A 15,488-nucleotide genomic window follows, 5' to 3' on the forward strand; every position below is an offset into this window, starting at 1 on the left:
AGACAGCCGCCATAGTGTAGAGATTTTACCCTCTCCACGGGCTGTCTTTGTAGGGGGAGGACCAACGTTTTGAATCTGAAAAGAAAAAGTGCATTTCTTCAAAGCTTTAGCAAAACGATATTAGCTGGGATGTTGTCTTCCTAGACGCTTGTTTTAGGTTTCACTACCAAGGTGCAGACTGGCGGATTTTCTTGAGAACTTTCCTATGTGGTTTAAATTCCGGAAAGATGCTAGCAAAGCAACTTGGTTCAATTAATCACCAGTGGTAACTAAGTTTGGTAACTGTGTGGTATCGTTTCAACTTGCTTAATCTGCTGACGGTGATTTCCCAAACTGTCGAGGGAATTCGTACACATAATGACTTGAAAACAACCCAGCAGCATTTACTGTTTTGTATGTTTGTCTAACGATGTACAATCTGGTACTAGGTTGGTGGAAGTGCGAAAATTACAAATGAGGCGCGAATCTATAAGCTTTTAGTTCTCACTTGTGAGCGAACAGTATAATGTTCAGTTATTGGCGCGAAAACCGAAACTTTGATCCACCTCAGGATTCGTGCGATCTGCACTTTTGTTGAATCACATACACATTGATCCTTGACTGTTGATGATCTGATCGACTCGAAAGATCTGCTCTTGACTGGCTCTTCGAAATTTCTCCGTGACCTACAGTCATGGTTATTAAGCAGTCTAGATTTAAATTAATATGGAGTCTAGAAGTTATAACTTATTCGCCATTCTTTTAACGACCAACAAAGGCATCATTCGAGCTGGCTTGGAATGCGCAATTTAAATTATGACTTACCTGCAAGATCTTCACGGCGAGCCAGTGGTTAACCCTAGATATGAGTTTAAAATCATGGTTCTAAATTTAGGAGTTCACCATCTCCATACGAATGAAAATTATTTCGTTTCTTGAATTCAGTGCATATTTTCAGGTTGGGATGTGTTGAAGAAAGGTCACTTGCCACCTCTTCCCTTATTACCATGTAGAAGGAGTCATATTTCTTTTTTAACAGGAAAAACCAATATCGGGCTCAGTGAGGTACCTAAGATTATCATGTTTTTCAACAAATATCTCTGACTTGGTGCAGAGGGATTCACGTTGGTATCGATTCTGTAACCAGTGCATCTGACGTGACTGCTGAATAAGTGTTTATAGCCTCCATTGATTATTCATATTTGTCTTTTGCAGTATAATCGTGTCTGACCAGCACATCGTCGGTGGATTGACTGATAATTTGAACCTAAAGTTCACACACCGATTTCTTTCGGCAGTGAACTGTGTTGTCAGGCTGGACGGTGGGATAATGCTTTATTTGACTTGGTGTAGAGTTTCAAATCAAACTTGTCTTTTGTTCGTCAACGGTTGCCGGAAATAGCCTCTAAGCTGGGTAGAAATTATTCAGTCAAAACCAACGGTTGGTTGTTGAGCGATAAAGTGAGTCACGCGAGTCTCATTTTAGCAGAAAATCAACGCCACTTGGTGAGGATTGTCTTGTTGGTTCTGCGTCCTTATTTGGAGCAATGTAAATAAACCACGGACGCCCAGTAACCAGGATATTCAAGCATCAGATAAATTTTAATCGAGCGTGATTCGTAGCCTCGCCTGCAACCATCCATATAAGAACCAGAAGTACTTTAGCTGTCAACCGTAAACCCATCACCATAAAATTACCGAACTTGCTCTCCTGAATTATCAGCGACAGCAGAAAAAGTGTCACGAAAGAGGCCATTTTTAATCGATTTAACGCAGCGTATTTCAGTAGTAAACTCACTCTGTGGATGGACCGCATTCAGTCGGTCGCTTTAATTAATAACCCTAAAAGGCAACAACTGTAACAGTACTATTAACAATAATAGTACAATGAAGATGCTACTTCAGAAGGTATATGCAACTAACTACTGGACCGTGATTTTGGCTTTTTCTAGTCATAATCTCCGTCCAAGTTAAGTAGCTCCTGGAAACTATTGGAAAGCCATAACGACTGCTGCATTTCAGTCTGAATCAGCTACACTGCTTCACTTAGGAGCACCAGAAATATGCGAATGAAAAGCATTGACAGTAAAGTGTCTGGCATAAGGAAAGTAGATGGGACTCATCATTTTTCGAACAAAAACGCCAGCTGGTGCAGTTCAGTCCTTTATTAGCACCAATTCGTCCTTAACTTGAATGTGGCTTTAAGTCTTACCCATTTTCATTCAATTTAGGGCAATAAATCCTAAGCATAGGCAGAAAGTTGCTCACATTTTGATCCCTTGTAACTATCCATACAAACATATGCAGTGCAGTATAATACAACCTGCTGGTGTCCCTAGAGTAAGTTTTCCTAATTATTTGATTTAGCAGGGCATATTGCACACGAGCAACTCCCAGGTTCTTTTACAAAGACTTGCAATAAGTTACAGAGCATATGGCCTGATTTCATCATTACGACTGGTGGATAACTCCACAAATTAATCTCGGTGCGTGGGAAGATACGAGTGTGGTTTGGCGGCTTTTCCGGGCTAACATGATTCTCTGTTTGTTCACCATCCTAAAATTCAAAAATGCTACGTTTCCCACAATTTGAATTCGTTCACAGTATGAATATGCTGGCGTTCAGGCAGAGCTGTTCATGCGGTCCATCAAAAGACTAACGCAGTTCGAACCCATTTTCACTCCAACTTCAGGTTCCATAAACATGCCTGCCACTCTGCTGAGTGACTGGTGGTGAACAATCCGACTGTTGGTTATAACTCGGTTAAGGGGGTAATTTGAACGTTCTCCAAATAGTGCAAATATGCAGTCTAAAATAATACTGCGAAGGGCGCCGACTTTATTGACCGGTAATAAGGTAGGCCTAAGTCTCAACGCCAGCAGTTTTGCCACAAATAAGGCTTAAAAGATACTGCGTTGCAAGCCAACATTTTTAACTCCTTGAAAATAGCCTGCGGAGGCAGAATGGGGCAGAAAATGTAAGCACACTATATCACTTTTTCCGTTACTGCCAACAGATTCAGTAAACTAGAGAATCATATTGCATAACATTAATAAAATATTTTCAAAGTTCGTTGACACTGGATGGGAGGCTGGTATACTGCCTAGTCGGTCGGACATCGTAGAAGTGAATAACCAGGTTGTGACTGGTACAGTAAAACTAACGTAAAATTATGGTGTCATGCCATGCTGTCAAACTGCAGTGCACTATAGGAGAATGTGCGATGTTTTTCAGGCATTCTTGGCAAATGCAGTGAAGCTGCATAGGCCCTAGTGCCGCATTTCAATAATCGGGAAATGTACTGTACAGCGAACAAATTCAACAAGAAGTGGGGGAATAAGAGACAATTGCTTGGGATTTGAATACCACACGGACAGTGTCATTTTGTGACCTTAGGTGGTTGATTGGGTGGCTTTCTTTGGAGGACCGAATCCCTCCCAAAGAATTTTTTCCCGAGACACGTTCGCTCCTCGTAAATTCTACTGTGCAGTGGAGATATATTGTATGTTGCTACCTCAAAAAATTGACCGATAGTGTCGTGATTTCGCAAACCTTTTTCAAACGGCCGTACTCGCAATAACGGATGACTTTTAAGAAGCTTTCTATATCAACCTTCTTTCGATATATCAACTTCCCGTTGACTAAATTACCTGTATAGAGGATGGCTCGACCATATTTACAATTTATGATTCATCTTGGCCAAGTAACCCAGTGTCAGCCGTCCTCAGTATTTTGCGAAACGGCGATGGAAATCATTGAGATGGACTTGATCAGGTCAGTTTAATCCGGATAGCAGGTTGTGTCAAACGCAAAAGGGCACTTTTTCCAGGAGACTTCATTGGGGGTGAACGCAACTAAGAACAGACCAAAATTGATTCGTGAACTTCTACTCGCAAGAAATCGTCAACAGTTTCCTGTTGTGAAACAGATACGTAGAACCACCATGTTTACGCTCATGTCGTAGCGTATCAGAAACTTAACGCACAGTGAGGGAAATTCCTTGCTCATAAGCCTCGCCCAGCCAAGTAACTTACCTTTAGAACAACTGAAATGGAAGCATAACCATGGCAACAACCACCACAGCAACAAAAGCTATCAGAGGGGAAACACATCAATCTCGCCTCTGTCTAGGCACTGGATGCGATTGGTTTTACCTCCCTTCATTCTGTTTGAAGTCGAACCATGCCCAACCCCGATTGGCTCTGGACCAATCATACAGCCATACACCCGATATTTTCTGCCCTCGATCTACGCTGTTCCGGTGGAACTACCAATGGAATGCGTCCTGGAGACGGACATGATCGTTCGCCTGATTCTGACTATTGATCTGCTGACAATTCAAGCACTAGAGCACTGTTCTATTGTTTACCGGTTTACTTGAGAAAATCTGAAGGTTCGTTTACTCCTTTATATAGAATACTGATAATCATGGGGGATTCCTTCCGGCCACTGAATACAAGGAGCTGGAGTGCTCAGTCTGGCAACTGGCTACGTCAGACAACCCTGAAAAAATACTTCCTGAAAATAGCCCAATACTTATAAGAAATTGGAAGTTTCACTTGAGACTATGTGAAGCGTGATGGAATTTGTAAAGGCGCATGGCAGTGCAGTTGTAAATAGAGAGTTCCTTGTGGCTGTCGTACTGTAACAAACACTGATGTTGCATTGTGCTAACACTTATTCGACACCGGTGACGGAGTGGATTTGGTTTTGGCGGGACGATTCGGCTCCGTATCTTTTTTGACATTTTCAACTTCCCTGATATCGAACAGCCTATAGGCAACTGTTAAAGAGGTGAAAACCACGATAATGATTCTTTAGAAAATCAGTGCCAAAGAAAGTATTCGAGCTCTCCTAGGTGCCATGAATTATACGTGGCAGAAAGGCACCTATCCTACTCAAGGCCTGTTGAAAGATGAATAATGAGTATCACATGAATAATGTATGAGCTAAGGTTTATCTTTAAAGCTATATAAAGGTTAAGGTGGCACTTGGCCAACGTCATGTTAGTAATGTGAGGTAATTCGGCATTTAATGGTGCAGGTTTCCCACTGAATAATTATTTGGAATGATTTTTCGCTGGGTGAATGGTTACGACACTTGTTTGAATAGTATCAGTCGGAAGAAGCATTTTGGGTCTGCGAGGGATCTTGGTTACCGAAGAAATCGTGCGACGCATTAATCCCCGATCTCCTGGTCCATGAAGTAGCGCGACTTTAGGGCTGTATTTCCAGCAACTTGTATTGACAAATGGTAATCTGCTTTGTCTATGTGGGTAACACTGCAACACAACCTGTATAGTATGTCGAAAGAGCTTGCCAGCGCTCAATCCTGTTTATACTGCTGACAAAAGTCTTCTCTAACTGTCTTAATGACACTTAAACAGCGGTCTCGGGTGTGCGTGTAAAAAAAAGCAAGTTGATGATTGGACGGTCTGATTTCGATACCTCATACGTATTTTCAGTAGGCCAAATGTATACCTCGTGGTTCAGAATCAAACGAATAAGACCTTTTTCATAACTTTGTCGAACACTCCTCGATAGGCGAATGGCTTCACTCCTCTAAATGCTCCTCAAGTAGGCGAAATTATGAACGGGAGATTTAGCTGACACCTACTTGATTCGCAAACGACTGTATTTTGCCAAGACTAATTTTGTTTGCGAACATCATACTCATATATTCTAGCATACAACTAAATAAATAGAAAGTGTGCGCATGAAAACGTAGAGTGGAAATTAATCAAGGGAAAGCGTGCCACAGCTTCTAACTTCGAAGGCATGAGCAGCACTAACAGTTAGCATAAGTTGCTGACGCAAACGGGGCATTGGTACGCGGGAATATGTAGGCGGTGTGTTGTAAATGTTGAAAGCTGGAATCCAACTACGCGGTGGCCCATTCGATGGCATGGTTAGTACTATAAAGGACAAATAGGGGATATTTCGTTAAATCTCCCATCCGATGATTTCTACGAAAAAATAATCTAATATTTTTGTGACAACAAGCGCAAAAAGTTTTCAGGGGAGAGGAGGCAAGTGAAAGAGCGTACCTAATCCTTGCTGGGGCTATCGCATTTCCTAAAACACAGTTGGGTCTTATTGGCAAACAAGATGGAAAAAGTTGTTGTGGAAATCAGTCGATCAAAAACTCTTAACAGCTAAACTTTTCTGCCAGAAATTTCAACAAAAATGGTTTGTGCTGTCTTTTTGGTTTGTGGTTTTGAGTAGGTCCTGGATGTCTCCTAAGTTTTTGAACATGCATTTGTGAAGCACCTGAAGAAGTTGTAGCCACAAAATCAGAGACGTTCTGAGCCTGTTGATGGGTGTCCCATTCCAAGTTACTTCACTACATAAAGCCAGCCGATACACATGTTCGGTGCGCATGATTCTCACATTGCTAAACTCGCCTTGCCAGAACAAGGTATGCTACAGCAACCAGATAGGATGGGCTACTCTTTCAAGACCCAACCCTTTATAATAACCATACCTGAGTAAATGAGTGATGGTGACCCCTCCTGGGGAGTAACACAGTTCGTATTTTACTGTTAAAAATTGCATAAAATTTCTGGAAGCTCACAATAGGGCGATCTTACGAGCTGCTTACTGTTCTTTTACTGATTTTATTACCTGATATCAGTATCCAGCGTGCACACTATTTATCAGGATTTACTCCCACTGGTCAGCAGCCGACCTCTGTGTTGCTACATGAACCAAATAGCATTTATATCCTTCAGTTATGCTTATTTTAAATTATCTTTTGATTTACCTTGGCAATCCATCAAAATCTTCCTTTAACCTCAAATTCTTCTGAGCGCATGCAGTGCCCTATTGTTGAGTCAGCATCAGCTAGTGATGAGCTTACAATTCCCCCTCGTTAATGTCTTACATATCATTTCACAAACAGCCAAAGCTCTCCCTTGCCTGCTTTCGTGCTAGTGTCACACAGTGGACAGGTCACAGTTCCGATGTACTGTTTTACAACGCCAACCCTGAACTTTTTAGTTAGAAAAACCTCCCAAGTGGACTTTTACCTAGTGTTCCGTAGTTTACGACCTTTAAATCCTTTATGTGTTCGCCTACTCATATGGGTTGTCCTTGTGATCTATGGTAAAAGTTATGGCCCTTTTGGGCGTAAAACTACCTTCAGGACTGCAAAATCGCATAATAGATAAGGAGTTCATTGAAGACAGGAAATTCCTCGGAAATCGGGCGGATACTCCTTTGGCAAGTTTGAACACTCGAAGTGTTGTACTGCGTAAGAAGGTGTCGTAATTAGGTAAAGGGTCCGAATTGTGAGCATACGTTAGTTGCTGACTGCGACGTAACGGAACTTCAGTCAACCAATAGCCTTCAAGGAATGCGGAAAGCAGGTACCTTAAATATGAAACGATCATTGTTTTACGGACCATAAACCAGCATTAGGATCGAAAGCACTTGAGACCTAGATAATACGTGGGAACATTCGTCATAACCATACTTCTGCCCCGTTTCGTTCCACACAAACAGTTTGCGCCCATCTTACACCACGCTCACATCACTCAATACTGTTCGCTGTTTGGGAAAAGTGATTAGGTCAGGCTTGATAAAAACATCAGAGTAGTTAACCCAACTGTTTGGAAACAGTGCATCCCAGATGAAGAAGATATTTCCAAGTTCCCTTACAACCCGATCGTGACGATCACAACAGAACCGTGCTCAACCTAACAAGATTTCCGAATGTACACCAAGATCTTCAATTGACGAGTTTTCACGATGCAAGACCGTCCAGTCACCATTACCACACCTGCGTTTCTAGATGTTGTCCTGTATAGCGTGCACTGGAGCTAAATATCTGGGGAAACACGCATTCTGGAAATGCAAGACACTGACTCGAAAAAAGCACAGAGACCAGATCTTATAATCCCTGACGATCGAAACCAGCATCACCTAGGTGTCCACACAAGTATCATCAACTCAGATTGAAAGGTGAGATCTCGAAAGACCGTGGAAAGCGTAGGATCAGCAACCGCGTTGCGCAGTATCCAACACTATGTAGACCATAAAAATATCGTTCCAGCCTTCCAACACAGACCGGTCTACTTATCGCAAGATGGATATAGTTTGCTAACAATGCACAAGAGTAACCGTGACTCATGGAGAGACCAGAGATCACGGAGATCTTTACTCGGCGAAGCTAATCTGTACTATACTGAGTGAGTGTGCACGTCAGCGGAGTTGACCCAGGCAAATTTTCGTCGAATACCAGCGGACCCAGTCAGCAAAGACCAGTTAGGAGACCACGTTCGTACCAATACTTTCATGTACGTGAATTCGATGATGAACTGCCAACACAGCTGTCAATGTGCAGCACTTGCAACAGCCCTCACACTTGAGCCTCATGGGTATCTCCTGTGTACGGGCTGAATCAGATGAATGGAGGCCAACTAGATTGTGTTGCTCACTGAGGAAAGTTATCAGCAGACTAAATCTAAACAGGATGGTCGGCTCCATCTGGAATTACTCTTAGCTCACCCAGACCGGCGTCTCGAACACCGAGTCGGTACCGCAACGAGGTGGTTCAGTGCGCCGACTAATAGTAGTAGTAGCGTTATCGTTTACTTTTAAAGGGCATGATCGCAAGCATAACACGTAAGCAAATGAGGTGGAAAATTTTGCAGAAGAATGTATAAAACAAGAAAACAAAGCGTATTGTCACTAGTTCTTTTCACTTGAGTTTAATCACCTGCGAGGTGTGCAGGAATGTTTGACGAGTAGCCCACAGGTAGAGATAGGATGACATTTTCACAGCCCATTCATTTATATGGAAAGGTAAGCTTTCTTTTGTGATTGTGTATTGTGTTGCACTTGAGGAGGTGGTGGCCGAAGCTGCTTCGCAGAATTGATACTAAATCAAAGGCCTTCCGGATGTCTAGGAACTTCGGTTCAGGGCTAGATGCACTGACTGAAAATATTGAGGTAACGCACGTTGCAAAAAACTGACCTCTAAATAGACACGGCAATTCCTGAATGGCTAATTCAATGAAGGAATTTTCAAATTTCTGCCCAGTAGTCCGCTAGTGGCGCTTTATGAAATCACCTAACACGAATTGATGGTAAAGTTGATTGACGTGTTCCAAATGAATTTAAGCTGGGAATCTTTGCACTAGGAAATATCGGGCCTGAAAATCACTGTTATGGTTTATTCTTGAAAAGCCTGATCAGAAATGCCGTCAATTAGATAACTAGTACTTGAGGTCATGATTTAAAGGATCATATTTTAACGGTTATAGCCTCGTATTCGAGGCTCTTTAACGCTTTTCCAATGAGCGCCACAATTTTCTTTGTCTGTTCTGCGTGATATTTAACTGAAACTGTTTTTTCACAGACCATCGTAACTTTACATTCCTCTGCAGAATAGGTCACAAAAATCCCTCCAGAAATGACACCATTATCCAAGTTTAAATGAGTAACGGAGGTATCTAATAAGCATAATGGTGATCTAAGGAAATACTCGGGGAAAATAAAGTTCCCCAGTCATGTGCTGCATGCGAAAAGGCCCAGGTAATGGACGACTTCGTGTTTAAATAAATTTCGTGCTATGTGCTAACCGAAACCACTGTTCTAATGGAAAAAATTCAGAGACCCGTCCAAGGCTATCAGGTTGTCCAAACATGACGGTATAATGTGAGCCCCACCCCATTATACCAAGATGATAGCTCCATTTGTCAATTTTTTTCAAGAAGCTCCCAATATACTCATTTGCACACCAACTTAGTTTTAAAGAAAGACCCAAATAAATCCCAGCTGAATCTCTCTTTTATTGGTGCTTCATTGGTAGTCTATCCCAATATATCATTTGCACACCAACTTAGTTTTAAAGAAAGACCCAAATAAATCCCAGCTGAATCTCTCTTTTATTGGTGCTTCATTGGTAGTCCAGAGTAAGCAGACTGGTGACTGGTCAATCCGATTCTATTCAGACGTGCAATTACAAGCGACAGGGTTCTAATTGCCTTTGGTCATAATCACATTAGTGCGGGCTTCTAGAATAACCAATTTGCATTTGTGTATTGAGATATGCCGAGCCACAAATTTCGTCAGGTTCATAAAGGTAGTTGTTGTTGAACATGACCAGACGCCAGATTTCCTCATCATAAGAGATAGAAATATACATTACGGTTATAACTTAGATAGGTGCTATCGCAATAGGAGAATATTCCCGATTCCCATGCTAGAGCTCTGTTCTGATGTTAAGTATATGCGATATGACTCGGAAAATGGTTAGTAATCACTAGTCCCAAGCGGACAGTGTATTAGGGTGTTCTACGTGGATCTTGGCATGTTTGAGTACTTTGGTATTCGGGATTTGATCTGATCTTTGAATCTGAAGGAATTTATGCAGACACCTTAAACGAACTGAGTCAAGCATCTTTTTGCGCTCTTGACAGAGAGTCCATTTTTTGCTAACTTACAGACCGGTATCCAAATGAGCGTCTAAGTGTAATTGCTTCGGATGTGTGTGCTAAATATATGGACGGGGTATTGTGAGCTTTACAAAATTATGCACGTTCTGACAAAGCTGAAACTGGCAATTTGAATACACGGTTGCTAGATGCTGTAAAAACACAGTATAATAAGGTGTTTTTTTAGATATTTTTAGAGAAACAAACTCGAACTGTCCTTAAGGAACATGTTGCAGTTGTTTGTTACAATCCGGTCTGAAGAAAATCCGTCCTCAAAAAATGGCATGCAGATTCTAGACTAGTGCCAGAATTTTTTAGAAGTAAAGAGTACTGGATGGATATAAATACCATCTTGAGAATCATAAGGCGCTTCCGCACGGACAGTAGTCAGATGGATATTGCTCAGAATTAGGGTTACAACCAACTCTTTCTTCACTCAGTGTCACTTGAAAAATCGAAAGGAATGGCTTCAGAGATGCGTATTTGAAATTTATACTAAATTACAATTTCCTGATAATGTTGGGAGTTTTCAGTAACAGGTAAGATATTGAAGCGCGATGCACCGTGTCTTTCAGTTCAATAACCCTGTTTCCCGAAAAGTCCACGATAAACCATATTCTTTTCCTAAAACTGACACAGTACAAAGATTATTTCAGTCAGACTGCACCCAGTCCGGAATCAATTTTTTCATCCATGAATGACATTTTTTATTTCTGTGTCCAGATCGCTGAGCAGAGCATGAGTCAGGATCTGGTCAACAGCGCCGAGAAGAATGCGTCCTTGGTGGGTGCTCTTTTCTTTGGGTTACCTCTTTCGGGCAGGGATATTATCGGTACTTGACAGCCTCAGCAAACCTATCAACGACAACGTGAGCAACCACCAGTGAACGCACCCCAGCTACCAATATTTTCAAAACGGCCATCGTTAATACTTCAGAACAACCAGTGAATGATGAGTTCTCTCCAGACAGCCTTTGAAAAAATGGAGACATGTCGACATCATGAGATGATCAAATTTGATTCCACGTTCCCTTCCTAATATGTGTATCGATCTTCGCTGGACATTCCTTTCAAAAGTCCCACCGGGCAGCAATCACACTGTAACCCACTTCTCGATCGTTCCTCGGCTCTGGAGTATTATTGGTTACAGCTTGAAACCTACTTCCACCCTAATGGATTTCATCGGAGAAATGATCTGAACGTGCATACAGTTTGTAGAGCTGTATCGGTTGCTCGAAGGAGAAAAATGTTTTTTTTTGTTTTCATTACTTACACAAGTGAGAAGAAGAGGGAACTCAGATGTCTCTCTATTGGCCAGGCAATTGCGCGAAAACCGGGAAGAGCTTATTTGGGCAAACCAGAAGGGGTAATGAATAGAAAGGAACTTCACTTCTTCCGCTAGTCCCTGAGAGGAAACAAACTAGAACGCATGTCACGGTGTGTGTGTGTGTGTGTGAGTGTGCGTGCGTACGTTCATCTACGCCGCGTTTGGTGGGTACTCAAGCGTGCTGGGGACAGGTAGAACGGAAATGTCTACGCTCACTTCACTCAACCCACATACGCGCGCACAGAAACACACACACATCGCCTTACGCACTCAAACATACATTCCCAGATGAGGACGGAAGGAAGTCCAACTCGCTCACTGAAACGATTGAACTAAAAGCCTTCCTGAAGGCATAGCTCAGTGCAGCGTAGAGCGGGCGGACACGCGCGATTGAACGACAGCTGGCGACTGACGTGGAACAGCGGAAGGAAATTTGCTGCACAGCTTTAACTCCTAGCTCCGCTAAGCAGCTCATCGAGCGAGACTCAATCAATGCGTGTGTGCTCCTGAAAACCCGGTTCCGTTCTACAAGACCTGAGCAAACAACCTACCTCAACAGACGAGTAGCAACGGAAGTGAAACCCCGGAACGTGTAATTTCCACTTACCTTCCTGTTACAAGAAGTGACAAATTCAAACAACCCTAATGTATGCAGCGCATCCTGTCTGGATTTGGTTCTGTTCCGATCGATAATCAACCAGTAATTTCCGCTCAACCATGGCCCAAACTGCGATCTGATCTTCAAACGTTAAGTGAAATTGTGAGTATTGACAAAGAATATTTTAATTCTGCACGACAAACCAACCCCAACAAATGCCGCCAAATTGAACAAAATTAGGAAGCTATGCTACGTTGACCTTCAACCATAACGGCAACTCCAAATTACGTCTCTTCCCATTCACCGCAACTTTTCCACCAACCAATAGAAATTGATTCAAGGGATAACTTTGCACGTTATACGGTAGAATAAGGTGAGTGATCACCCACAGTTTGACTGGTCACATTATCCTCATCAGTACTTTATGATATATTGTCAAAACCTGTTCCAACTACAACAGACCGTTGAGCAGTATTTGAAGGCATTTCATTCCACTCGTGCCGTTTATATGGTCAAATAGTTTAAATGTAACCTCGTCACACTCGAAGGTACATCAAAGGAGGTAAACAAAAAGTCACCCGATGTGACTTAGCCAGTCCTCTAATGGCTTACCGTATTTGCTACAGGTGAAAAGGCCTCTGCTTACATGCTTATAAGAACAAAACATTCCTTCAGGTCAAGATGCACTGTCAGTTTTTTTAAAATAAACATGGAGTTCCACGAATAAACTTGCTCCAACCCTAAGAACATCTAAGGCCGCGAATTATACATTAGACACCTCAGAAAATCGAGTCATTTATAAAAGTAGAGTAGAACCGAAAAACGGACTCATCTCATGCCCAACCAGTTGCACAGAGATTTTTGCAGGGTCCTTCACACTTTCCGGAAGCATTAAAATCTACATATCATATAAAGTATACTTAAACGGTTGAAGAAGAACGCATAGAAGACTGGTAACATGCTAACAATTGTGGTATATGCAAAAGTTTCAACTTTACAGTTGTCTTGACCGCACTGTTGTGCACAGATTCTGGGAGTGAACGCACTGAACGAAGTATTAGATGCATATTTGCGTGAACCATATTACAGCGACTGATCTGCTACGGTTAATTTTTACTAAGCCTTTAGGACTTTACGACAATGATTCCTGGAAACAAAGGGCTTCACAGTAGGCCAACAACAGAATATTCTTTGAAATAATTCGGGGCGTTAGACTGTAAATGGTGAGGACGGTCTTTCATTTACGATTATTTTGTTTAAATCAAATTCTTTTGAACTATTTCCTGGCTCTGTCGGCTTATTTCAGTTAGGTTGCTGCCCGAAATTCCGATCCCCGGAAGCTCTCACTGAATATTTCCTAATTATTTTTTTGTCGCTTAGTGGAAAAACTTTTCCATACTGATGTATCTCTCTTGAAAAACAAGCATATCAGCCGTAACGAACAATGTCTACCGACGAATTAAATGTGTTTTTCAGAAGCATGATGTAGTACCTATTTCGTCCTGCGCATGAAACTGGTGCTTATTCCATTGATTGGATTGTAATCATCATCATTGGTTGGAAAATTCTTTATTCTACTAGAGTTGCGAAATAAAAAATGTAATGTAAATTATTTACTTGATTAGAAAGAAAGGGCGAGACAACCAGCATTTTAAGCGAACAGTATCCGAAAGATTTCAGAGATTTCGTATATTCTAAATGTTACCTTGAAAGACAAGTAGAAACATTGTTTAAATTAAGATGACTAATATTTCGTGAGATCTCTGGAGCACTAACTGGGTGCTGTTTACCCACTAAGGTAAATAAGATAGGTTAATAGGCATCTCAGCAATCCAAAGGACTTAAGACACTCCAATACTTTGAACTGGAAACGCTGATTCTAGAAACTGGGGTCGACACTATTTAGATTAAAATGTAGAAAAGAGCCCAGATTCCATGAGTTTGAACCCCGAGTAGATGACATAATCACACCTTATGACGGCAGTTTCAATTGATTTTCCATAAATTTACTGTAAATAGAGGTGGCACAGATGAACTGTAGGGAGTTACATTACGAGCGGCTAGAAACGACGGTTATGTTATACTGGCCAGTAGTTTTAGGTATGGATTTCAATGTAGTGTTGCTTGTAGAGTCAGTCAAAGGAAAGTCAGAAATATGAAAGCTAATTGGTCATCGTTTTGGTTTGAATGAAATACCTAACTGGTCATCTAGTCTGGTACATCTAATCGGAATATGCGGAATTCCGAAAAACCACACTTCTGGATCTCTTACTGTATTGTAACTAACCAAGCTAGGCTAGGGAGTCGGTGAAAATCATCTTCCGCTTGACACTTGTAGGAAGCCCAACCATGGGCCTGGTACAATGAACTCAAGTTTGATTCTTGGCTCACTTTCTTACCAAAAGCAACTCTGAAAATTAGACTGATGACTTTCGATTTTCAAACTAAAATTCCTGAGAAATGATCCATTGTAAGCGTCGTATCAGGTTTGGATGACAAATGGGTAAAACTGGTAATGCGTCTTCTTTGTGGACTTTAAATCTTAGTTTGTTGTCTGTTATGGAACAAAACTGCATAGCTTTCCGTCGGCAAGATCAGCATTTGAGACTAAATTTTCGAAGTTGAGCTAAGTCGAGGATTGGGTAGACATTTAGTTCTGGAGAATTCAAGTAACACTGAGGCCTACGGGACTGAAAATTGCATAATGGTGTACTGATTCTTTCTGATCATTTCCGCCACTCCTGAAAAAGCATAAAAATTTGGCAGATATTTTAATTAATTTAGTGCATGATGCATTAATTAATGTTAACTGATCCGTTCAGAGTTACAGTGAGTGACTAAAGGAAACTGAAGTGCGAGAACCAAAAAGTACCGCCAAAAATTGGGAGTATCCCTGTGTAACGAACGTCGTTCTAAAAACATTTTGCCAAATTGGTTCTACTGTTAGTAAACCGCAACTCAAAATTTACCAATACTAATGAGAATGTTGTTTCAGCAGAGATATTCCGTGAAGGATACTCAATTAATAGGTAGCAAAGCTGTGAGCATGTTTATGAGTGCTGAAAATTGTCGGTTTGTTTGGTGAACTTTTGGGGTGTATCAGGTGGAATGATCAAAGTAATACAAATTTAAACAGCGATCACAGA

This window comes from Opisthorchis viverrini (assembly GCF_000715545.1).
Source record: "Opisthorchis viverrini unplaced genomic scaffold opera_v5_181, whole genome shotgun sequence".
Taxonomy (NCBI): Eukaryota; Metazoa; Platyhelminthes; class Trematoda; order Opisthorchiida; family Opisthorchiidae; genus Opisthorchis; species Opisthorchis viverrini.